Source organism: Desmodus rotundus, chromosome 8, assembly GCF_022682495.2.
Source record: "Desmodus rotundus isolate HL8 chromosome 8, HLdesRot8A.1, whole genome shotgun sequence".
Lineage (NCBI taxonomy): Eukaryota > Metazoa > Chordata > Mammalia > Chiroptera > Phyllostomidae > Desmodus > Desmodus rotundus.
Genome location: NC_071394.1, coordinates 22950619 through 22976172, shown reverse-complemented (window position 1 = coordinate 22976172; position 25554 = coordinate 22950619). Strand labels below are relative to the sequence as shown.

Below are 25554 nucleotides of genomic sequence, written 5' to 3'. Positions count from 1 at the left end.
ATAAAGATAACACAGAGAGTTCTTTTATATCCTTTACCCAGTTTCCCCTACATTTACCATCTTACATTTGTCAAAACTAAGAAACGAATATGGGTTCATTACTATTAACAAAACTCTGGATTCCATTAATTTTTTCATTAATTTTCTCTTTCTGTTCCAGGATCCAGTCTAGGACATGACAATGGATTCAGTTGTCGAGTCTCCTTGGTCTCCTTTGGACTGTGACAGTTTCTAAGTCTTTCCTTGTTTTTTTTTTTTTTATGACCGCCAGGTTTGAGGAGTACTGGGCAGGTATTTTGGAAAATGTCCCTGTTTTTCTCATTAAGAACTAGAATTGTAGTTTTTTGCAAATAATTCCAGGGAGATGAGGCAGCCTTAGCACGCAGCATCAGGAGGTAAAAGATGTCCGCATGACATCCCTGATGAGGTTAACTTTCATCATGGGGTTAAGGTGCTGTCTGCCAAGACTCCCTACCTTTTCCTTTTTCATGCTGTTCTTTAGAAGCAAGTAATAAGTTATCTGGGAATTTTTAAGCCAAAACAAATGGAATGGAATCAGTCTTTATGTAATAGAGGTACCCTAGGCGATGCAGGTTGTAGACAAAGCCTGACTGCAAGGTGGGAAAATAAACCTGACACAAGAGAGATGCTGGCGAGAAAGGCACAGAATCATGGCAGTGGTTCCAGGAGGCTCCGAGAAGCCCCCCTGCCTTCTGGAAGTTGAATCTCACACCACTGTTGTGCCAAAAGACTTCCTTTTTCATCTACACTAGCTTATGTTGGATTTCTATATAGACAACCAGAAAGATGCAAAGTAACATACTACCTCATTGAATTCTTATGAGAATTAATGATAAGCAGTATGCAAAGTAAGTACCTACCATGAAATGAGACACAGGGAGGTACTGATAAATGTTGGATATTATTATTATTAATTGATGCCAACACATTTTTTGAATCCATTATATGCAAATGTACTATGGAAACAATTTTGGTCATGAATTTCTGGATACTACTTGAGAATCTGAGATTCTACATGCAAACCATTTGTTACTGAAGCATTGGACTCAGTGAAAAGTGGAGAGTTGCAGCTGTATCAAGACCTTGCTGCTTGTTCACTAGGTCATGTTTATGCTAGATTTAGAGGCAAGAAAAGAGCAGCCTGATATTTGAAGTACATAATTATCCACAATCTTCTTCCCCAAGGAAAGGGCCATCAGAGCTAAGTCTTTTACTCAAGAAGCATCTTGGGTTCACAAACAGTATGAGCATCCTTAATGTCTCATCACTATTTCCTAGAGCAGTTTTAGCCTTGAAGTGCAGAGAGAGGGGAAAATGAACATTTATGTCTTTAGTACATGTCATTAGTTGATCTGCTTTGACATTTCTCTATAGTCATGAAATTAAAGAATAATTGTGGCATTAGTGACTTTGAATTGCTCCTATTTAATTTTCCATAGTATAATTTTTTAAACATTGGCAAAATATCAGCTATCAAGAAGACATGCTTTTCAATGAAGGTAAAGCTCTTTATCTTTTCAAGATAAAGCTGTTCAATGAAGCCATCTTTATATTTCTTTTTTCCATTAAAGAAGTCACCTGTGAATTACTTTTGTCCTGATTTTCTAAAGGCAAACTTAGTAAGAAAGAAACGCACCAGTGTCCAAGTGTCTGAAACGGGCTGCCTCCATGTCACAGAAAGGGAGTGTGCGCAGTGGTCCCTGCCAAATACTGGAAAACTTAGAGATGCTCGGCAGTGTGATGCAGATCATACTGAAGGAATGCCAAGGTAGAGAAGTTTGGTAAGAAAACATAAAGGAGGGAAGAAGGGGCAACATAGAGCTATCCCTAGACAAAGTGGTGAAACAGGCAAAGCATCTATCCCATGCCACCCCACCTCGAGTATCAATGCCCCCATCTTTTCTCCACTCTCTTATACCATGGGACTTAAACCATGCACCACGAGTCCTCCTGTTGCAGATCCAAATATTCACCTTCCCCTTATAACCCTTTACTGTTTCAGTAAGCATCTAGGGAACACTGAAGATACAAATACACACATTTATAAATTTGCCATAGTCCCAATCTTTCATGAACTTGTAGTTTGCCGGCGTTGGGGGAGAAGCCAGTATATAGGTAACTAAAGCAAATGGGAGGGTCCTATGGATATAAGAGAAGGTCAACAAACTGCTGAGGTGGGATAAGAAGAACTGGAAAGAGAAAAGAGGAATAACCAGGGATGTGGATTAAGAGGTGTGTGTGACAAACACTGAGTGAGGAGTTCCAAGAAGACTATGCGTAAAGAAGTCAATGAGGAAGAGGACTAAGGAAGAAAAGGTCCTGGATTGGATGATTTTAACGTAACTATAAAATGTAGTTTAAATGAAGTGATTCATGAATTGATTGCATTATTTTTAAATTGTTTTTAATTTATTGATTTGAGAGAGAGAAAGGGGGGTGGAGAGAAAGAGAGAGAGAGAGAGAGAGACCAACCTGCCCTTCTACTTACTCATGTATTCATTGGCCAACTCTTGTATGTGCCTTGACTGAGGACCAGCTCTGCAACCTTGGTACATTGGGTTGATGCTCCAACCAACTGAGCCACTTGGCCTGGACTTTATTATTTGTTTTATAAACCAATTAAAAGAGGTCACAAGTGAATTTCATGGATTTGGGGATAAATACAAAGAAAAGGAGTGATAATCATTTACTTAAATAATTCTAGCAGTGATGCCTATAAAAGACATAATACACTCACTATAAGAAGAGCAGCATTCCCCCCTTCTATGTTTAGGATTGGAGGCAAAAGAGAAAAAGCCCACTTTTATAACTAAGTTATTAAATGGTTTACATAATCGTCAAGAATGTTAAATCACAAGAGAAAGAATGGGCTCTAAGAACACAGAAAATAACCTTTTCCCACAGATACAGTTGTGGACTGGAGGCCTGAGCTGATTGGAGGCTCATTCGAAGACATTAGTGACCTTGGAAGTAACCAGGGCCAGAAATAAAGAAGAAAAGCAACAAAGAGGAGACTGACTGCTCCCTTAGGCAGGCAAATCAAAGCATCTGAGCCTAAAAAGAGACAGGAAATATCACTTAAAAGCATTATTACTCTTTTGCTCATTCCTGAGTAATTCAAACCAAAAGATATCTCACTAGGGGATTGCTGTCCTTTTTTGTCTGTGGGGAAACAGGCCAGTCCATGGTTGTAGTGGATGTCTATTATTTCTATCTTGAAAGCATCCCCTCTCTCTTCTTCTGCTCACTGGATATTTTCCCTCCTTTTGAGAAGGTTTCTTCCCCTAGAGGATCTGTGTGACTCTGGACAGCCAACCAGAAACCTTTTTCAAAGATTGACCAGCTCATCGGCACATGAGGTGTGCTTTCTTGGCAAGATCAACAGCTTGTCCTCTGTGTAGGGCTGGAACTGCACTGTGGACACAGACTGGAGAAGGAAACCAACACTGAAAGCAATGCTGCGAGCAAGTGTGGGAGAGAGAGAAATGCTCCTGCTGATGCTTAGCCCTGGATCAGCCTCCACGCCTTGCTCTTCTGAGTGACACGGCCAATGCATTGTCTTGTCTGCCTGGTAGTTAGAGTGGAATCTGTCACATGCTATGAAGAGTTTTGAATGCAATATGTTTTTGAATTTCATATTTAGGCAGAAAATAAAAAAAATCTAAAGTTTGAAATCAATTGCCCATTCCATGATTATGCCTAGTGCTCATGTGGTAGCGTGAAGATGTTCAGACAACCACAGGCACTTTAAGATTAATTACTGAGAAAGGAAGAAGGAAAACAACGGGGATAAAGGTAAAGTATATTTTTCATCTTTTTTCACTACCTTCAGAAAGGAATTGTGCTGATACACTAAGGAAGTTCCATTTTGATTTCCCAATGAATGGCTCATATAACATTATAAAAATGGCATTGGCATTATAAAGTGGCTCTAGTCCTGGAGATGCCATCTATTGGAAACATACTCTAAAGAAAAAATGAATCAAGGAGCTGGAGACTGGCAAGTAAAAGATCAAACATTAATTGATCATCTATTTTGGGCTGGGTATGGCCCAAATTGTAAGTGGGGAGGGAAGGAGGCAAGTTAGGAGGAAAGACGACTTGACCCAAATATACACATACCGTTACAATTTTGTGAAACAAGCACACCTACTTTACTTAGTAGATTTCACAAAACCTCACTAATTTGTAACAACAGCAAAAGACGGTAGCTTTAGCAAAGAAGGTGAACTGTGATATATTATAAAATACATCCAGGTGAATGCATTACTCTTAGAAGATTCTTAGTAAATTCTCTCTGAATGAATACAAACAAAAACAGTGACTTTCACCAGAATATGCAAAATGTAAGCTGTAAATGCCCAGGAAAAAAAAATTGGGGGTGGGGGGAATAATGGACATCAAAACTCGCAATCAGCATTATTCAATATTTAGCACTCTACAGAGAATAATTCCTAAATTTCTTCAGCCCTGTCTCAGGTAAAACTATTGATTCAGGGGAATAGGTTGTGCGGAAACCGTGGAAGTTTCTAGTCTGGCACCCTCTGGGTAAACACTATATTATTATTCAAGGCAAGAGATGAACGTCTCTGAAGTTCAACGTCATCTGTCAAACGGGAATAATAATGATTCTCTTTTGGGGTGGCTATGAGGAATGAATTTAGCCCAGGAAACACGTGCACCGCTCAGGAAGAAAATTTTCAAAAGCAGATTATCAGGAGGAGGTAGAATATACTTAACAGTAATAGCGGGGACTTATTGTGGTTAATTTGCAGGTACGGTGGCTCTGAGACATCAAGGGATAGTGCTCAGGAGACCCAGGACACATCCTGGCGCTAACTTGGCCACAGGACCAAGCCCTCATTGCAAAGGGACAGGCTCCAATTCAGGGGTCGCAATCCACCCATCTTCAGTTTGCGCCCTTTTCTTGTTGCAATTTAAAGCCTGGTTAGAAGAGGAAGGTGGAAGTCGAACGTGGGGAAGGAAATAACGTGGGGAAGTGCAGATAACAAGAACAAAATCACCAAGGTCAGGGTGTGTGTCAGCGAACTATGCAAAATTCTGCGGAATGAGAAGTCGTAAATGCGCAGAAAAGAATTCTCCCTGGTAGATGTTTCCACACTCCCCTTCAGCCCGCCTCACACAGCCCTTCGCCTACCACCCCCCCCCCGGCCCCCACCCGGGGAGGCTGTGGAACGTCGTCCTTTCCTCATTTTTCCTTCCTGAAAATCCAGGCATCCCCCAAACTTTTTTTCTCCAGAAGTCTGAGTCAATGTCCTGCGGCGGAGCGTTTACATCTCTTTAATCCAACTTTCCTCCGTTTCTTTGCAGAGAACCGAAGGAGGGAGCCCGGAATCGGGGCAGCCTCGGGCTTAGCTCGGGCAAAACTGGGGGTGCCTGCCAAGGAGGCTCTGTTTCCTCCAGGTGGAGTGCGTAGTGCGGTCGTGGTCAGATCAAGACGCTCGCTCTGGACCTCGACCCCCCAGCGCCGGAATAGGGGTGTGTAGCTTTCATTCCCAGCCTCGGCTTCCGCAGGAGCTATTTTTAGCGGCACAGCGCCCCCCTTCTTCCCCGGCCTCCATCGCGGTAGCCTCCGCTGGCTGCGATGGCTCCGTGCTCCTCTCCGTGTCCCCCGCCGCGGCTGGCTCTTGGTACGGCCCACGCGGGCCGGCGGGGGAACTGAGCATGTCTGGGAGCGCTGTGCGGCGCGGCGGCGGAGGCAGAGCTCGGCTGCGTCAGGCTGAGCCGATTCACCGCGCGGCCGCAGGAGCGCAGCGCCCGTGCCGCGCCGCCCAGCCCCGCCGAGAGGGGCGCACTCGCCGTGGCGGGGCCGCCGCCGCTCACCGCAGCCCCCTCCTGGCGACCCGCAAGTAAGTTTTGAGGTTGTCGGGCGGTGGGGCGAGGGCACTGAGCCCCAGGGAGCCTAGGCTGGCAGGCGGGAGGCGAGGCTGGCGCACGGGAGATCTGGCTGGCGGCTGTCCCCTGTGCCCAGCTCCTCGGTGAGCCTCTTGGCCAATTTGAGAGCGGGTGGCCACTGGGATGCCGGAGCAGAGGCGCCCGGCAAAGCGGGAGCGCTGAACTGGCTCGGGCGGAGGTCGAGGAGAGAGAAAAGCACCGCGCGGCGAGAACCGGACTCGGGAGGCCGGGAGCTGGCTGGTGCGGGATGGAGAGGCTGGGCTGGGGATGCGGGAGCCCGGCCGAGAACCGCCGCAGAAGGAAAGCGGGGGGTCTTCGGGGGTAGGGTGGGAGCGGCGTGAAGGCGCAGTATGGGAGGTATAGTGGAGGGTGAGCGTGCCTTGGCCTGAGCGGCGGGAGGGAAGATGGGTGGAAAGTGGGGCGCGTGGAAAGCGGATTTGAACTAGAGCAAAGGACGCCGGTGGAAGGGACTGTGGGCTTCGGGGAACAAGTGGACGCTGATAATTTAGGGAATCAGTACCAGGTCAGGACGACTTAATGATGGAGAGAGGCAGCTTTGAAGGGAAGGTTTTCGGAGGGAGTACGCGCGGCCACATGTAGGGAGCCTGCTTGGGGAGAGGATGGAGGCAGAAAGTGGCCTGGAAGGGCCAGCAGGAAAATCGCTGAGGGATTTGAGTGAAGGGGAGGAGGGGAGCAGTGCAGGGATTGGACGGAAAAACAGGCTGCCAGTGGGGCCGAAAGGCTCTGGAAAGGGTCGGAGGCTATGTGCGGTCCCCCAATAGTGACTTAGTAGCGGTTCTCTGAGGTTCACTTGCACCCCAGGCTTCTCCATCTCCTACCTGGCTTGGTCGCCCGAGGCTAGCTCTACTTGAGCTTGTCGGAGATTTGGACTAATCCGGCTGCCGGGAAGGTAGTCAGTTACAGGGGAGCCGCCGGGGCTTCCCCTAAGTGGTTCCCGGCAACCTCGGGCTTCAGTGTAGGGTCCGCTTCGGGGTGGGCGAGGGCAGTGGTGTCCGTTATAGGCCCCGGGAATCTGTGGTCTTGCCGGAGAGGTTTGGTGTTTTGGGCCGGAAAGTAAGGTAGAAGTGTGCAGCATGCAACTCACGGCGGGGCGTGTGAGTGTGCATGTGCGCGCGCGCGCGCGTACTGCCTGCCCCGGGGTCGCGTGTGTTGCTGCAGTGTGCGTCTTTGACGAGGAGATCCTGGGCTCTACCGGCTGCACGGGGAGGGGATTAGGGAGAACGTGCTTTCCTACGTCTCTTCTACCTCCTTTTCCCCAGGGTCACATTCTTTGCTGGCCCAATGATGCTCCGCCCTAACCTCTCCCGGGCCCTCGCATCCCCCACACCTGACGCTGGTCTGGTCCCCTGATCCCGTACTCGGAGGAGGCGGCGGTCCCTCCACTGCCAGAGGTAGGAGTCCCGGAGGTCAGGCGGGCTGGGCTCCGGATCCCCTGGCCCTTCCCTGGGGCGTAGCTCTGGAGGTCTGCAGTTCACTCTGCTGCCCCTGCAGGTGACGCGGTGAGGTTGCCCCTCGGACTGGGGAAGCGCGGTGGCTCCATTTGACCATTGGGAAGGAGAAGCCCTGAAGAGTAACTAAGCAGCACTTATGGGTTGTGTGTATGTGTGTGTGGGGGGGGGGTTCTCGGGGTTCCCCACATATTAATGTAACTTAAAAAGAAAAGATAAATAGAATCAAGCATCTAGTCCAAAAAGCTTTATGTAAAAATGCCTCTGGGAAAGATTTCACCCACCAACCTCAAGAAAGAAAGAAGCTTCTGCGTACAGGATTGGAAACTGGGGCGTGGGGAACAGCAGGGGGCAGGTGTTGTCACCAAGTTCCTGGCTTCTCTGACTCCATCCTGGGTGCTGTGTTCTGCCGTCGCCATTAGTGCCATATTTTAAGCAACACTTCATCAGATACAGGGAACTGAGGATGAAGGCGACTCTGGAAACCTGCCATCTGTGGAAGGATTCGAAGAAGGGAAGTGAAAACTGTACCTACTTCCTGCCGGTACCCGAGAGGGCTCTGAGATTGCGTGTGTGCAGCCCTCAGACACAGCTGTGGACGTCCAAAATAGAGGGGCGAGGGATGGTGGTGGATGACTCAAACGAAAAGAGATGAGAATTCATGGGTTGTCTTGTAGTGTGACCAACGACCTGTGGAGGGACACAGCAGAAAAGACAGCAAACTTCCGATGACCGGGGCTTGTCTTCTTATCATTCCATGTGGCAGTGGCTGGCCTGGCTTCTAGTACAGTAACTATTGGAATATACTTTTTGAAATACCATATGTCCGTGCTTCTGAACATCCAGATGGTGAAAAGTTTGAATAAGGCCTTTCTGCTTCTATTATGATGTTTACTTCCTACTGATTATTATTAGTAATTGTGCTGAAGGTAAAATAAATTATTATTTTAGCCATTAATTCTATTCTCCCCAGAGTGCTGTTCAAATAAAACATAACCTTACACGTTTGCCTTTTTTGTTTGTTTGTTTGGTGGTCAAGGAGGAAGGATTGTTGGACAAATTGATTAGGTTGTCAAATAAAGGCAGAGTTTGGACACCTGAAGCTCCTATGAGCTTATGGGGGTGAAGCCTTCATTTATAGAATGCTAAACTTAATGTGAAATGAGAGAACGCTTCCTTCTTCATTCTTTACGTCCTGCTTTGGAAACACAAAGGATTGTACCCCGAGTCTTCAGAAGCCTAATTTGGCACTAATTTTCCTAGAGGATTGTTCCCTAAACCCAGGTGTGCCCTAGGAAATGGCCAATGGGATCTTTGCTGCCCTCGGGTAAAGGCATTTTTCAAAGGTGATGAAAGGGCTTAATGAGGCAGAATGATGATAGAAATGTCGAAGTGGAATAAGAGACATCACTTTTTCTTACCCTGGGGTATCTTATTGTGAGAGAAATGGCTCACAATGGGGCAGTTTTGCCCCCTGGGGGCCACTGGCAATGTCTGGAGATGGTTTTGGGGTGCTACAACTTGGGGAGGGGTGCCCCGGCGTCCCATGGGCAGAGCCAGGCATGTTACTAAGTTCTACAAGGCTCTGGGTGGTCCCCCATAACAAAGAATGACCTGACCCCAGATGTCAACAGTGTTGGAGTTGAGAAACCCTGGCTCAGAACAAGATGTGATCAGAATTAAAAGCAGCTCCTGTTAGTGTGCTTTCAAATACTCCTATTGGGAGTCTATCTTGAAAATCAAGAGTAGTTAATATTAACAGAGTTTCTTTGCAAAGTGGCTCCATGTTCAAAAACACTTTGTTTTAAGGAAATTAAAGATGTTTTCCTTTTAGTAGAATTTCTTTTCAGTCTTAAAAAATTCAAAAAAAATGTATTAGGAATGTTTAAAATGATAGGTTACATAGTTTGCATGTGAAGTGAGTAAACATGTTTCATAGAAACTAAACTGTTCAGCTCCTGTATATTTTACTGAACTTGTCTGGTGTCTTTGAAAATACATAGCTTTAATTTTTTAAATTGTAATTAATTTAATTAAAATTACAACTAGTAATTTCTTCATGTAGTAATGGATTGTACAGAATCAGAGAATGTTATACGCATATTTATTAGAAGCCTCATGAAATGTTACAAAACAAAACCTTAGAGTTTGTAGGTATGTACACAGGAAGGTAAGAATCCCATATAATTTTCATGTATTTAGTTTCAATTTTAAATCAACAGCATGGCATGTATTGAGAAACAAATCTTTCTAGTCTGTAGCACAATACTGTACCTAGAGAGGAGCAACAATAGGTTACACCCTTAAATGTCATAAGATCAGGGAGCTGTTCTAATATTGATAGTACACAGGAACTCAGGACACTTACCAGGTAAAAGCTTTGTCATCACTGAAGCCTAGAAAGCTAGAGAGATTTGGTCAGTGTTTCCACCCTCTGTCCTGCCCCAGCTCTATGGGTTGGTTGGTTGTTTTCAGAATTCATTCTGCAGGGATCATCATTAGGGCTGCTTACTTCCTTTCTTGTTCTAATAACCATTCCTTCCATCCTTGGCCGTTACCGTCCCTCAGTCCCTCAGGAGTTCATGTAGCAGAGGAGACTTTATACTCCTGCCAAGTCCCTTGAGCACCCGATAATAACCCCTCCTTTACTGCTGTGTGTGCAAACACAAACAGCTCTATACTGCTTCCAAAGGGGAACAGAGATTTGTGTCTCCGGGAAAAAGGCAGTGGGAGAGCCCTCTTTCCCACAAAGGCAACCTAGTTTCTCTGCTTGCATCTTTGAATTGTTTTCATTCAGTTGTTTGCACAATTGCCTATTGTTGCTGTTAGGAAGGCTTTGTCTTTCCCAAGGGAATAGTGAAAGGATTGAGGAAAACAGAACTTCAGCTTGAGGAACATGAGTGTTGATAGAGTGCACCTTTCATTGGACCATGTGAAAGCTCAAAAATGACTTAAAACGATGAGAAGTATAGCTTATAAATTCAACAAGCATTTGCAAATTCAAAAGTAAGTTCTGTTCTAAGCACTGGGACTGTTGCATTTGCAAGACGGAGCTGCCTTGTTCATTGCAACCAGTTTGCAAAACCAAGTGTATTCACAGAATATACATACATTCCCCAATGTCTCTAAAGGCCTGTCTGTAAAAAGAAACACACCACCGATAGTCATTTTCATGAAATTTGGAGCAGTTTGGAGCAGCCTCGATCTTGAAAATACTTCCGAACGTAGTTGGTGAAATGCAGTTTGGGAGAAGAAACTGTTGGGGGGGGGGGGGGAACAGTTGCGTGGCTTTCTGTATGGACCAGACAAGAAGGGAGTGAGCAATTTGAGGTGAAAGGGGTCAGTTCTTGTTACTCTTTAACTTTATTTTGAGGAGACTAATAGAAAAACTACGGAAGTGAGCAATTTTGCTGTTTTGAGTACTAAGTAATACCTATGGTTTAAGGTATTGGAGTATACTTATTTGTGGGAAAATGAAATAATATGGTGGCTCTTCTTTCCTTTAAACAAACTAGTTAGTCTTAGGTGGTAAAAGAGTAGTATGAGGGGAAGGAATTTTTCCACCACTGTCTGTTGCCTTTACTGAATTCATGAACAATGACAAAAGCAAAGTTTTGAAATTTATGCTTTAGCAGAGGCAAAGAGAATTTCTTTTTTTATTTCATTTTAGCTTATTGTTAAGGACGAGCGATAGCAATGCATGAAAAAGCATTGCCTGTGGAAGTTTGTACTTTTGTTTATTCATGCTTATTCATCTTAAGAAACAAATAGCCCACAATGTTTCCTGAGGCTTTCAGCCTTCTGTATAAAGAGTGTGGCTCTTCTGTCTTCAGAGTATTCGTTAAGTGATGTCATTTGGAATCTTAATACTGAGTGGAGTTGGCTGAGGCGATTCTAATTCTGTGAATTAGAATAGTCTCTGTCCTCTTAAAGTAGGTGAAGGGACGGGAGCTCCCTGTGGGTGCCACCGCAGCCTTTTCCACCCCAGGACATGCGTGCTACTTGACAATCGGTCTGGGACCCTCACGGACCAAAACGTAGGTCTCAGTCTTCTGGATTGAGAAGCTCGACTTTAACATTGTTATTTTGAACTAACGATGTGATCAGGCTTAAAAATTAATTAATGCATTTGGAAAAGACTGATCGATGAGCCAGAACCCTAACCGCCCATTACAAAGAAAGAGATTCAGAGGCTGAGGGAGGATCAAGAGCTTTGCAATAACTCTTGCATTCAGTAGTTTTGTGACTTTAGATTTATTTTTTTAACTTCATAGAACTCCACTTTCCTCATCTTTGAAATGTAGATAATTTTTTGCTGGACATTTTATTTTCAGGTTTTATAAAATAGCTTCAGAACAGAGGTGCCTATTAAATAGTGGTGGCCTTTGCAGTCCTTCTAGTGCCGAATTTGAATGGCTACTGGCTAAGAAGGCGGAGGAAAGGGGTATGGTGTCAGAGGGCTACTGGTGAGCAAAGGGAGATGGAGAAGGACCGTCGAGGTGGATCGTAGCTTAGGAAGGGATCTCGGAGCTGCTGTGGTCTGATGTCCTCTTTTGCCTTATGAAACATTAGGGACTTAGGGTTATGAAGTCATTTGCCCAAGCTCAACAGTCACTGCATTATTTCAGCTGAGTCTGCATTTTTCAAAGGCTCTGTCCAGACCTTTCTCTACATGAAGAGCACACTTGTTTTCTTGGTTAAATTCATGTTTCTCCTGTTTGCTTAACAATACTTATTCAGCTCAAATTGTGACATTTTAGATCTAAGGCAAAACCAAGTCATTAATGGGATCTCTAATTGAATTTGTGTAGAAGTTCGACCTAAATGATTAAAATGATCATGCACAACTTTAATTTCTTTCCCAGATGGGGGGAGCATAAGTAGGGTTTTAGGTAAAGGTGTCTAAAACCAAAAAATGCCACTGCAGATAATGTCCTTTAACCATGTTATGTCTGTTAATGATCAGAAAACTGAAGCTCAGCCCTTGTTTATGATTCTCTTGTCGGTTAATAGTTTGGTTTTTGTTTTAAATCAGTCCAGGGCTGTTGCCATTGTGGTTTTCTGAAGAATTTCAGAGTCAATGAAAAAGTAAATACCTGTATGTGTTAGTGGTACTTTGTGAATTGTAAAATATATTGCATATGTTGTTTTATTTGCAGTTTATGATAAAGATATGTAATCACTTGCAGTAATAAAAGATTTAAAATTGGAAGCCAGGGCACATGGCCACTTTGAAAGAAGACTCCCTTTAGCATCAGACAAACTGAAATTCAAGTCTCTATTTTTTAGTTAGTGGCTGTGAAACTTGGGCAAATTACTTGACCTTTCAGCTTCTATCTTTTGAGAATCACACCCTCCTGGGTACAGGTGTGGTGACTGAGTGAGATAAGGGAGGAACAATTCCTTCCTTATGACTCCTGCCTGCCTTCTTTGTCCTTGCACACTGCTCACGCTACCGCACTTCAGCTGTGCCTTTGAAAGTGATCATTTATTTTTGAATCTGTTCAGATTCATTCACTGTCAAGAATCAGAAAATCTGATTTCAAGTGGCTTCAGTTGAGAGAGAGAGAGAGAGAGAGAGGGAGGGAGATAGAGAGAGAAAGACTTAATGACTGTGACAGAGGAGGGGACTATGGCTCCAGGTAGGACCTGATTTCGGGCTCAAACCACGTGACCAGTTCCTTGTTTTCCCATTGCACTTTCTTAGCTCCACTTTCTAAGTGTTGGCTCCATTCTTGACAGGCTCTGTCTTTGGGGTTTTAAGATGACTGCCTGAGGCTTGCTAGGCTTCGTACTCCTGTATTCACATCTAATTCACATCTAATGAAGAGGGGATTCTTTCCATAGTTCTTGCAGAGGAAGCTGCAAGAAATCCCAGCAAACATCCCCCTTCCCTCTCACTGCTTCTAGTTAGGTAAAGAGCCTGTTCTTCCAGTCACAGTAGCCAGAGGATGGCATACTTGTTGGGAGGTGTTTTCCTATGGAAGGGTGGGAGATTGATTTGGGGGGAAGGGGGATTGTGTGTTGTATGTATGATAGGCAGATAAACAATTAGGGGCTACCATGGCACTGGTGTTATTGTCTGCTTCTGTTCAATGTTGGAGCTGTGGTTTTATTTCATCTGAGTCACAAGTAAAGTCTAGAGAAGTTTTTTCTTCTCTATTACTGAATGTATCCTTCTAGTGATGGATCTAAGTCTTCACGTTTAAATGAAACCAATGGACCTTAGCTTTCTTCCTATGGTCTATGTCATTTGACTAGCTGGGTAGTCGTCAGGATTCATGTTTTGATATAAATAAATGTTTGTTAAAGGAACAAATGAATGTATTTTCTTACATTAGGTACATGGTGGAAGGGTCACTGTTTTCTCAAGCATGTCAGGAGTAGCTGCCATCGTGTAAATTATTATCTAAGTTTTTGGATCGCGGGGGCACTTGCTGGCCTCTGGCCCTCCATCCACAGACCAAATTGTGATGTGCACTAAGGTTACCAAGATTCACGCAACAGACAACTCTTAGTGTTTGCAACCTGCTACATGTGGGCAGCTAACAGTATATTCCAGAAAGGTTAATAGCTTAAATCTTTATGTTTATTTAAATGTTCTACAATCCCCATTGAAGCTGTTGTCACAGAAGTCTCTGAAATATAGTTGTTTTCTAAGGCAAAACGTGGTCTTATTGTGAATTAATGTACTCATAGACTAAAGATTCTTTTCCTCACCTATTTTAAACCCTTCACATGGATGACAGAGACAGGCTGTCACAACCACACATCACACGTTTAGCAGCAGCAATGTTAACAGCCATGATAGATGGCTTTGAGCAAAAACATTTGTTCTTCTGTGTTCATTGACCTAAACCATTTACTAATATAAATAAATGCAAGTGCCTTATTTTAAAATGTTTCAAAAGAGGAAAATGAAGGCACATATCCTCATAGCTTTGAAGCTGACTCTCAGGCTACTTGTGACGAGTGAGGTGGGTATGTCAGCGCAGTGACTGGCTTCCCCGCGGTTTCTGACAGTAAGGAAAATATGGGCTAGCACACTGAAGTTACAAAGTGAAGAACTGTAGGAGTCAGCATGGCATTCATTACCTGTTGGAGCTGTTCAGAGCTTACATCTGTAAGCAGGCCAAGATTTGAAGGTGCCCTTTTCTGCCATTGAGGTGTCAATTGCAGTGAGTTTTTCAGTCATCACCAGCATGTTTTAAAGTTTCAAATGCGTAATCCTCTTGGTGAATGTACAGCAGAGGAAGAATAAGACATAGTTTTTAATTACCTTAACTATAAGATGAATAACCAAGGGGGTAAAAGAACCATTCTGGCACTACGGAAGTGTTCAGCAATTTTTAGAAAAACCTAGGGAGATATTTTAACGTGGCCTTACAGACGCAGCTACTGATTATGTCACATATTGAGAGCTTTGTGTTCTGGTGCCTGCCACTCGTCATGTTTGTCATGGATTATTGTGGGGAAGCTTTCCTTTGGCTGTTGCTGTTGCTTGAGTTTCTTAACTGAACTAGATAGAAACTGATTCTGGTTAATTTATGCAAAAAGGAATTCATGGGATGTTTAGGGAGGAGTTCATGGAATTGAAGGAAGTGCTGAGGAATAAGACCTTGGAAAGGGTGATTCGCTCGCTGCTGGGATGAATCAGCTCTAGTGTTTTCCATCACTGTGTCACTGGGCTCAAGACTGAGAATTGAGAGACGGGGACGGAGGGAGGGAGGGAGGGAGGAATAGAGGGAAGGAGAGGAGTATCTGAGGAACAACAGGCCATCTTAACTGACAGCCCAACACTGTGTTCTGTGACCCCAGGTACTTAGCCCAAGGCATAACCTGCCCTCTACTGCTACCGGAAGGAGGGAATCGATGATACCTGGCAGGTACACTCAACTAATGCCCACTACACACACTCACAAAGGAGAAAAGAGCTTCAGTGATGATGAACTACTAGAAAGGTAAAGAAACAAAGAAAGAAAACCCTGGTTGCATTACCGGAACAGTATCTGCCTGGCAGACAGGAACACTGCGTGCGTTCCCTAAGACTGCCCTGACAAACGACCGCCAACTGGGCGGCCTGACACAGCAGATTTACTCTCAGTGCTGGAGGCTGGAAGCCTGAAGTCAGGGTGTTGGCAGGGCTGTTCTCTCCTTGTGGACTCAATGGGGAGAATTTCTTCCGCGCTTTTTTTTTTAGCCTCTGGTGCTGCCAGTTAGTAGTCGTTGGCATTCCTTGGTTTATAGCTGCGCCACTTCAGTCTCTGCTTCCATCGTCCCGTAGCATCCGTTCTCCCCTGTGTCTCTGACTTTGTGTATCTTCCCTTCTACTAAGGACGCTGGTCGTATTGGATTAAGGGCTCACCCTATCCCAGTGCCATCTCATCTTAATGTAAGCAGTTACATCTGTAATTACCCAGTTTCCAAGTAAGGTCACATTCTGAGGTTCCAGGAGGGATGTGAAATCCGGGGAGACACTGGCCAACCCAGTACAAGTGTGATGTGGGAAAACCAACAACAGTGCACATAGCCAGGTCTGAGAGTGGGAGGGGGACACCCTGGCGCTCTGTGTTACACAGCTACACCTGAAGCGTCGTGCCTGGTTTAGGCGCCCCTGCTCAGGTGATCCCGTGTCCCCTGGACACCGAGTGGGAAAACCATTTGCTCTTTAAGCTCAGATTTTTTTTGACCTATGGACCATAAACTCAGCAAAGAGGTATTTAAGATAATGTAATAGTAACTTACAAATGTCAAAAGGTGTAGCCAATATTGCTCATTTAGAGAGAATGAGAACTCTGGCTGGGAGTTTCAGGGAAGCTGATTTCTTCTCACTATAAGAACGAACATTCTTACATTAATGTGGTTCAGGAGAAGAGCGCTTAAATGAGCTACCTGTACAAATTCCAAGTTCAAGATTATCTTCTCCTAGGAGTACTTAGGACACTAGTGACCCCAGAAACATTTACTGAGCATCCAGCCCAGTATTATACGCTAGGGGACGTAGAAGTAAACGTGACAGACGAGTCTAGCTAGCACAGAGATAAATATCGCAGACGTGTACTGCCGCAGTGATGGAGAACAATCTAGTGTCCACCACAGTATCTGGTGCAGAGCACAAAATCAATAACTCTTTGTTGGATGAATTTATTTTTTAATGAGAGTTCCCTTTGCACACACCTGTTTGAGTTGCTTACCTGGAGTACTTGCCCGATCATTACGTTTCACACTGTTTCTCTATAGCTTCCAGGTTGCCTAAGACCACCTGGCTTAAATATCGTCCCTCTCTTTGTGCCATTTTGACCATCTGAAAAATAGGGTTGGAGGTGGGGGCTAATGTTTCTCCTTAATCCCTCTTCTCCTCTAGGCTATCTTTGCCAGCGTAGGAAGACCTGAACCTCCGAAGTTAATAATACATTAACGTGAAGACTGAGGCACTGTGGCTAAAGCCGTGTTTCTCAGACTGGTTTAATTCGAGATGAATTTGGGTGATATATGGATATTTATTGAATTGAATTGAATTGAATTGAAAGGATTTTGAATCTGTCTCTTTTGGTGTTTCTTATTAAGGCAAGGAAGAAGTTTCAATTGGTGCTAGTTTTGAACACCTCTTCAATACACCTATAGCTCCCATTTTAAGAAAGAACAGCCTTTACAATACAAAGCTTTTAGAAGTCCAGTAAAACTGTCTTGTTTTAATGGTATTCATTTTTTATCTTCCATTTATGCTAACTGCCAGTTTCCACATAAACTAATGATGCAAAGCCTCCTTTAAAATTCATGCAGTTTTCCCTGGCTGGCGTAGCTCAGTGGATTGAGCGTGGACCTGCAAACCAAAGGTTCACTGGTTCAATTCCCAGTCAGGGCACATGTCTGGGTTAAAGGCCAGGTCCCCAGTAGGGGGCTAGTGAGAGGCAACCACACATTGATGTTTCTCCCCCTTTCTTTCTCCCTCCCTTCCCTGTTCTCTAAAAATAAATAAATAAAATCTTTTTAAAAAAATCATGCAGTTAAATATTTTTAAATATTTAAAACCATCAGAAAGGTAGTGTACACCCGATGGTTCCTGTCTGCACTTTCTTCCCTGCTCTCTCTGGCACCTGGAAGCAGCTGTTCTCAGAAGACCCCTCACTTCCCTCATTGGCTCAGATGGTGAATCAGCTGGCCCAAAGCAAAACCCTGTAACTATGGCTTTGCATGGCTTACTCTGCCTAGGTTCTGTGTATTTCTGAACTGTCCTTTAAAAGCAATTCAAAATGTTTTTCTGGGGGGAGGGCTTTTAAAGCATACTCTTAGCTTGATAGAATGGATGGCCAGTTAATTTGTGTAATTCTCCCCTGTTTTGTTTTTTTTTTGTCCCATCCCCCACCTGCTATTTGTGATAGGGCACAGACTTCAAAAAAGTAAGGAGATTTAAAAAACAATTTTTTAATTACAGTTTTTACATTTTACCATTTCAGGGAATTAATCATGATATTGAAGGCATTTTAAACATACCATGTTTAAACAATCAGATTATTTTACAAGGCACAGAACATGGAGGAGCAGTTTCTGTCCCAGTGTTCACCAGCCCAGCCCTAGCTCACGGGAGGCAACCACGCCTTTCCCGGGGAATTGCCTCTGTGTGCCTCAGTGTGTGCTTCGAGTTCCAGGTCCTAGAGTAATAGCCATGGAAGAGGAAGATTTATACCTTTTATTGTACTAGCCTCTGCACCTTCTCCCTCCTCCACCTTTCCACGGTTCCCACCATTATTTTATTACCTTTTGATAAAATAAAAATTAGGAAGTTCTGTTTTCACTCACGATGTAGACAGCCTTAAGAAATCACGTCCACCCTTCCAACGAGAAAAAGCTGGGTAGTATACAAAATTATAACTTGCCTTGAGCCCGTCAATAGCTTAGGTCACAGGATAAACAAGTGGACTGAAATTCAGAGAAGGTCATGCCTTTCCGAGGAGAGATGGGTCACAACCCCTTTCACCTTTGGCAGAGCATATGAAGAAGAAATTGCTTCCATGAAAGTGAGTAAGAAGAGTACACTCATTCATAGCAGCATTATTCAGAATAGCCAAGGGGTAGAAGCAACCCAAGTGTCCACTGACAGCTGAATGGATGAATAAAATGTACATGCATGCAATAAAGTATTACTCACCCTTAAAAAGGACATTCTGACACCTGCTACAGCATGGATGAATCCTGAAGACATGGTAAGTGAAATAATCACAAGAAGGTAAATGCTGCATTAGTCCACTTATATGAGACAACCTGAATAGTCAAATTCATGGAGGTAGAAAGTTGGACGATGGGTGTCAGGAACTGGGGGAAGGGGAGATGGAGAGTCCTTGAAGGGGATACAGAGATTCAGCTTCAGAATGCAAGATGAAAAGCATTCTGGACGTGGATGGAGGCAGTGTTTGTGCAACAACATAAATGGACTTAATGCCACTGAACTGTGCACTTAAAATGGTTAAGATAGTAAATTTTGTGTTATCGGTGTTTTACCACAACTAAAAATAATAGTAAAAAATTTGAAGGCATGAAGAAGAAGAAAGTATTTAAAATCTTTAATAAATTCTTAAAGGTCAAGGAGGGCTAGCAGGATACCTTAGCATTATTGGGAGTGCAGACGCAAGAGGAATCTGCACTCATCACAAGCTCTTTCCCATGGGCCTCTGCTCAGTACTTACCAGAAAGTTTGGGACTGGGAAGTTGACCAGAGAGAGAGCCCCTACATTCCACGGGTGTGCAGATAGTGAGACGTTGCCCCTGGCAACAAGCACAAAATCTCACGTACACCCCCAGGTTCATCTCTTATGCAAAAGCCTCAAGCTACTGGGGGAAGGGGAGAAGCCCCCACCCCGGATCTTAAACTGAAACAGCATGGAGATTTGCAAGAGATCCAGACCACGTTTTGGTTGCCACAGAAGGAGGGAGGGGCAGAAAAATGGAGAAAAGCCAGCTCAAGGCCCAGGTTCACAGCGCCTAAGATTGAGGATAGCCTCAGAGAACTCAAATGTTTAAGGCGGCTGTTTTCATAATTGCTACTATTGGAAACAACCCGGCGGTCCATCAGTTAGAAAATGGACAAATTGTGGTGGTGTTCCATTGACCAGTACTTTACTTGACAATATAAAGGAATGAAAGGAAAGTTGCTGAACTCACCACTGTGCCAATGATCACTGAGAATAACCATCAGGGAGAGAGCCATGAATATTTCATGAAAAACATGGCACTTAGAAAATGCAAAGGCTCAGAAGTGGATCAAGACAATTATGTAGAAAGCAGGGGTAGCTTAGAGTGGTTGATTGTAAGGAGAGGAGAGACCTAGAGACTATCCATTCTCTAGGCTTGAAAAAACCCTACATGCTATCTGAGGTTTCTTCCCCCATTATGATACATAAGCTACTACAGATTTATAAGTTGTTCTATTTATAAAACTCAAAGTCTATAAATAGCTGTATGGCTTTTCCCTTACCCTAAATTTATGTCAGGTTGGTTATATAGTCTTCAAGCTTAAAGAATCTTTAGAATCCATGTAGTATCCTTCTAACACGGGTTGTTTTTTTTTTTAATCTATTGTTCGCAGCAATGAATAGAATTTAGTTACTACACAAACTTGGGTAAAGAAAATGGCATCTTTATTGTTACAAACCCCATTCAGATCTAGCATCCTCCTTAATAATGAATGTGGGCCACAAACAAGGAGAGAGCATCAGCAGTACCCGTGACTTTGTTACCAATAAGTTACAGGTAACACCGTATCACATTACAGATGTTTGAAGATATTTTAAAAAATCATTTATGTTTATTCCTATTTTGAAAGCTTGGTGGTTATTAGGCCTGCTGTTAGATGTTTTTATTTAAAGTATTAGTAAAGAAACACATACCATATCACAAACTCATCCGTTTAACATTTGCTAACAATGTTTCATTGTATTTAGTTCCCTTTGTAATTATATGTACTGCTCTTAGGAGAGGTCACAGACTTTAACAGACTCCGGGGGATTCACAGCATGAAAAAAGTCTAAGAACCTAACATCTTTCTTGGACTCTCGATTGTGAGTTCCATTCAGTGCCCATGGCTTTGTCCCAAAAGCCTGAAATGTTGAGTGTGTTCTAATTTACCACACTTGTGCTTGATCTGCCAGATGTCCACTGTGCCACTCCATGGCAAATGTTGGTACTAGCAGATTTCAAGCCAGCTGGGGAGAGCAGTGGGTACCCTCGACAACAGCGGGGCCAGTGCAGCCTCAGTAGGAAGGACCCTCGTGTGGTGCATTTCAGCCTTGCCAGTTAGGGGGCCTAGGTTTGGGGGCCGATCCCACAGTCACGGCTGTGGATCTCTGCGCCCTCGGTGGGGAGACGGGCAGCTCTGTCAGAGGCCATCCTGGCAGGTCCCTCGTACGTGTGTGCGAGGACGTGAGGAGGGCTGATGTCGTACTTCGGAGCCGGAGGTCGGGGCTGTTCTAGTTTTGATGTGGTTCCCTGGCAGGCTGGGTATGATTTAAATGAGCACACCTCCCTTGCCAGGATCTTTATGTTCTTTTATTATCTTTTAAATTATATTTACTCTAAGTGCTGTCACGCTAGAGCAGACTGGGTGACTGGCATGACAGTGGCGGCAGCGAGCTAATGGGGATCCAGGGACCCCTGAGGAATGGGAGGATTGCTCCCCCATGGGTGTTACTTTATAACTGGATACTTACCGAATGGTCCAAAGATACATTCTTTAAATATCCCAGGATAGCTTATCTTATTTTTGACAACACTGATGGGAAGTTTTGCCTCTTTTGGAGCAAAGTCTGCTGCTGTTTAACTTCTGTCATTGACCTGGGACTGGTCTGTAAAACCTCACAATTATCTAGGAATTTCCGAAGTGACTAAAGTGCTCTTACTGTGACTTCCCTGATGTGTCCAAGGCATGCAGATTGTAGGAAATCTTCCAAATCAAATTATTTTGGCAGAAATACGCTTACTGGGAAGCATTAGTCTTGGGCTGCATGGAACGCTTTTTTAACAGATGTTTGGAATCCGAGTGTCCGAGGGTATGCCAGGCACTCCACCGAACACTGGGGATGAATCAAGGGGCAAAGCAGGCTCCTGCTGTCCTGGGTGTTGGGGATAGGTGTCAGCTATAGCATCAGGAAGATCCTCTGAAGACCAGGCAGGTGAGGCTGGAGGCTGTGCAGCAGAGTTACCTGAGTCTGGCAGAGGAGGGGTCCCTTGGGTGGGTGCTGCATGGGGCTGGGGTTGGGGGCGGGAGCGGAGGGATGGTCCAGGCAGAGGAAACAGCTTGGCACGCAAGAAGAAAGCAAACACGAACAGTGTGGCTGGGACGTAGGTGATGGTGGGACCGAATGGAGGTGGAGAGATAAGCCAGCATCAGACAATGAGGCATGTCCGTGGCCGGGTGGAGCATTTTGGTCTTTGAAGCAGTGGGTGACATGGTCAACTCTCCTTTATTGATACAGAGGTAACTTTTTTTTCCCCCAAGAGAGCAGGTAACATGAAGCAAAAGCAGGGTGGGTAGCAACTTAAAAAAATGTCTGCTATTTACATGCACAGGTACATTATTCCAAATACTGTTCCTTAACCCCTGGGTAATAAGCTTTTTGCTTGAGTCCTAGGATACAGTTGCTTGTTTCTTTGAGGTTCTCAGCTGAGGGAATTCTAAACCATGTGCCTTTGTCATTTGCCTTTGAAGACTTCTTGGTAAAATACGTATTATAAAAGCAATTCACGTTATATTTGATCTGTTAAATAAAAAGCTATTAAACATCACTCAGATATCTGCTTTCTATTTTAGTTGCCATTGTTTATCTGTTTATTTGGACTTCACTATAAAAGGCTGGAGGTATTATTAGTATAATCAAATTGGACTAACTTGCAAGAAAACCCTTTTTCAGGGGTGGCACTCTCTGAAACATTTAAGTTCACAGGAAAATACTTCACACTCTCCCTTTCCATAGAGGAGGCATTTAGAGAGGCATGAGCAGAGCAGGAACAATAATAGGCCAGGCACTGAGTGTCACCAGGACTGAATGTCCTGGGTGCCTAGCAATGGGCAAAACTAGAGAAAACAACTACTGTAGGCTAAGACCTCCCTCCCGGGGTGAGCTTTCCTCCCCTAGCGTGTTGCTAGTTACGCTGTTTAGATCCCCTTGCAAAAGAACAAGGAGGCTGGAGAATAGCCTTATATGACTCCCATACAAGCCCTTGTGTGACCCCTCTCTTAAGCATTAGGCCCTCAGGATGATGAGGTTCTGATTAGCATCAAATAATTTTAGGAGCAAAGCCTCAGGGCTGTTGACCAGAGAGGCAGAGTCTTGGTGAAACTGGAGATAACCTCTAGGCCTTAGTTGTGTTTCAGCTCCAGGCCCAGAAAAGCAGCAAAACCAGATGAAGCAACCCCATGGCTGACATGATGCAATGACTCTCTTCCCCAGTGCTGTTGAATCAGTAGAGAACAGGACCCTGAAAGGCCACACCTGGAAAGCTGATGAATATTCTGTTGAGGTCCTCCGCTCAGACCCCCCTAAAATTCCTGCCTTTAGAAAACAGAAAAACCCTTAAGGCAAGAGACCCAGTTCTCTCTCTCTCTCTCTCTCTCTCTCTCTCTCTCTCTCTCTCTCTCTCTCCTCTCTCTCTCTCTCTCTCTCTCTCATGCAGACCTTCTTTCCCAGGTGCGTATCCTTTGCTTTTTTTCTCCTATGCTCCAGGGCCCTTCCTCTGCCTCTGTAATTTGTTTCCTGAGTCCGCACAGCCCAGCTGGCTCACCTCTTCCACCTCTGTGACATTCTAAATGAACTTCTCAGGTTAGAGTTCTTGTCTCTGAATTCTTTCTTAGCGGAACTCAACAACCAAAGTCTGATATTCACTGCTAACAACTTCATTAGCAATATGGGTCATAGGAGCACTAAACACTGATTGATATCTGATGGTCCTATTAGCCACTGCAGTGTGATCTTTGTCATTTGAGTAAGGATGTCAAATGCAGGTTTACGTCCATGTATATACTTTTTGAAATGGCAACATCTTGTCTGCAAAATAGTTGAGAAGCTCTGCCTCATTTTTAGTGTTAGCTACTAATGAATGAATTAGCTCCCAACTCATTTCATTATTCTGTTGGATAGTCAGGCTTTGTTTTTTGGCTGCTCTGAGACATTGGACGTGAACAAGAGGAGCATTTTTCCCTTTAAAGCTGTCAACCCAGGGTCTCTCTGTTCCCATCTGTGCAATTTCTGAACTGTTTCACATGAAGCTATTGCAGTGAGTGCTGAAACTCTAGCATCGACCTGTACCAGAGAGAATTATTATTAGTACCCATATTATTTTTGTCTAGTGTACAGAAGATTGCAGAGGACACTTACTGATTCTACACTGTGACGGACTTTGAAAGGTCCTGAGACAAGGATATTAAAGGAGGTGACCAGGGCATCACAGAGGATGCTTTCTCTGTGTGTTTGGCATCTTCACACACAATGTCAATAAGAGCCAAAAAGCCTCACCATAGGGCTTTGTTCAATTTTTCATGTGCTCCCATGAAAATGTCTTTTGTCTGTACAAATATTCCTTTGCGGATGGTCCCCACCCCCAGTGTTCAGTTCTGTGGTTAGTGTGGGGCTGACCTGCATTCTTTGCTCCTGAACCCCTAAGGGTACACGTGACCCAGCCCCAGCACCCCTGCCTCTAGCCATAGTAATTTGTTCAGGGAAAGGTATATGGTCTCAGCTGGCAGGATGGTGAGGGTGGAACACCCTGGATGTTGACAGAATGCCAAGAAAATGCTCTCTTTCTCATGGGAGTTACAAAGCTGTGAAGATTTGTATCCAGAGCTGCTGATGGCCATTGTTATCAAAGTGGAGAAATTTTGCCTGAAAATGAAGCTATTCCAAAGAAAACAGAAAGATGAAAAAGGAACATTTCAGCCCATTGATCCCACACAACCTGAAGTCCATACAATTCCTGCCCCATTATTTTCCGTTTATATTTAGGCTAATTAGAATTAGGTTTTTGTTACTTTCAACTAAAATAATTAAAACATGAATGCTGCCCATAAAGTGTCCCTGTATTGAGGGGGCAGCAGAAAGGGAGAGGTCTGAAGATGTCATCTGTATGCCTGGGAAAGGACTGAAGTCTCCGTTGCTCCAAGCCAAGGAGAGATTGTAAGAGAGACAAAAGAATGTGCTGATTTTCCCTTCCTGTTGTCCCTCCCTTTAAACAGCATTGCATCTTCCAAACTACATTCTGAGGTAATAGATTCCTGGTTTTTCTCATATGCAGAAATGAGGGACTTAGTCTTACTATGTATTACGGAAACAAACATAAATGGTAGCTGACTGGTCCCTTGTTCCAGCCTTATCATACGAAATATGTGACTACATTTATTTGCTACGCATTTGCTTTTAGCAGGAGGCATCCTAAGGTCTATTGTTCAACAAATAAGATATTACAACCCCAGTAATGGGCTCGGACATGAATAACAAGATTAAAGGGACAAGCAATAAAATTAATAGAAGACAAATTATCCTCTATTTCTAGTAACTGAGCAATGAAAGACATTTGTGTTCTCATTTAGACATTAAATAGCTCAAGAACATGAGTCAGTCATTTTAGACACAAAATTCTACCACAGCTTCATTCCATTTCGTATCCTAGGTGTCAGTTTCATACAGATATTTCCTTTTAAAGACATGGAAGAAAGGATACACAGTGTGGTGCTGAAAATGAGTATTTCAAGTGTCCTGTGACAATGAAGTGGAAAGCAAAGAAACTGTAATAGTACATTTTTGATACAACTTCATGCTAGTGCTTTATATTTTCATGCTTCCTTTATGAGGAGAGATGTGTAACATCTATAAATTGGGATTGTTCACAGCTAAAAGGAATCCTAGGGGAATCACAGGTATTGTTAAGACTCACTTTATCTTACATTGATGCTTGCTTGTCTCATGGATAATAATTTCTACTAAGCAGGGCTATGAGATAGATAAGCCCTTTAGCTGAAACTAGAGCCTGGTTACTAAGCTATAAGAAGAGGTGCTCTGTATGCCGTAAGTCAATGACCAGAACACATTGTCTTCCAGGTTATGGCCTAAATGGTCCCCAAGTACATTATGAAGCATTCTGGTTAGCTCACTTCTCCTGAGAG

The 25554-nt window shown here is 44.0% G+C and overlaps 1 protein-coding gene across 4 annotated transcripts in view; it reads left to right on the top strand.

Annotated features, from left to right (window-relative positions):
* Positions 1 to 5252: 5252 nt before the first annotated feature.
* Positions 5253 to 25554, top strand: part of OXR1 (oxidation resistance 1) — a 359160-nt gene continuing 338858 nt past the window's right edge. Inside the window, exons 1-2 of one of the 4 annotated variants that reach the window (XM_053929507.2) lie at positions 5253 to 5891; positions 7218 to 7349. The gene's annotated coding sequence lies outside the window, so the exon portion shown is untranslated. Of the gene's footprint in view, positions 5892 to 5916; positions 6021 to 6162; positions 6178 to 7217; positions 7350 to 25554 lie in introns of those variants that run through there. The other 3 variants (XM_053929508.1, XM_053929509.2, XM_053929506.2) reach the window with 3 other exon arrangements.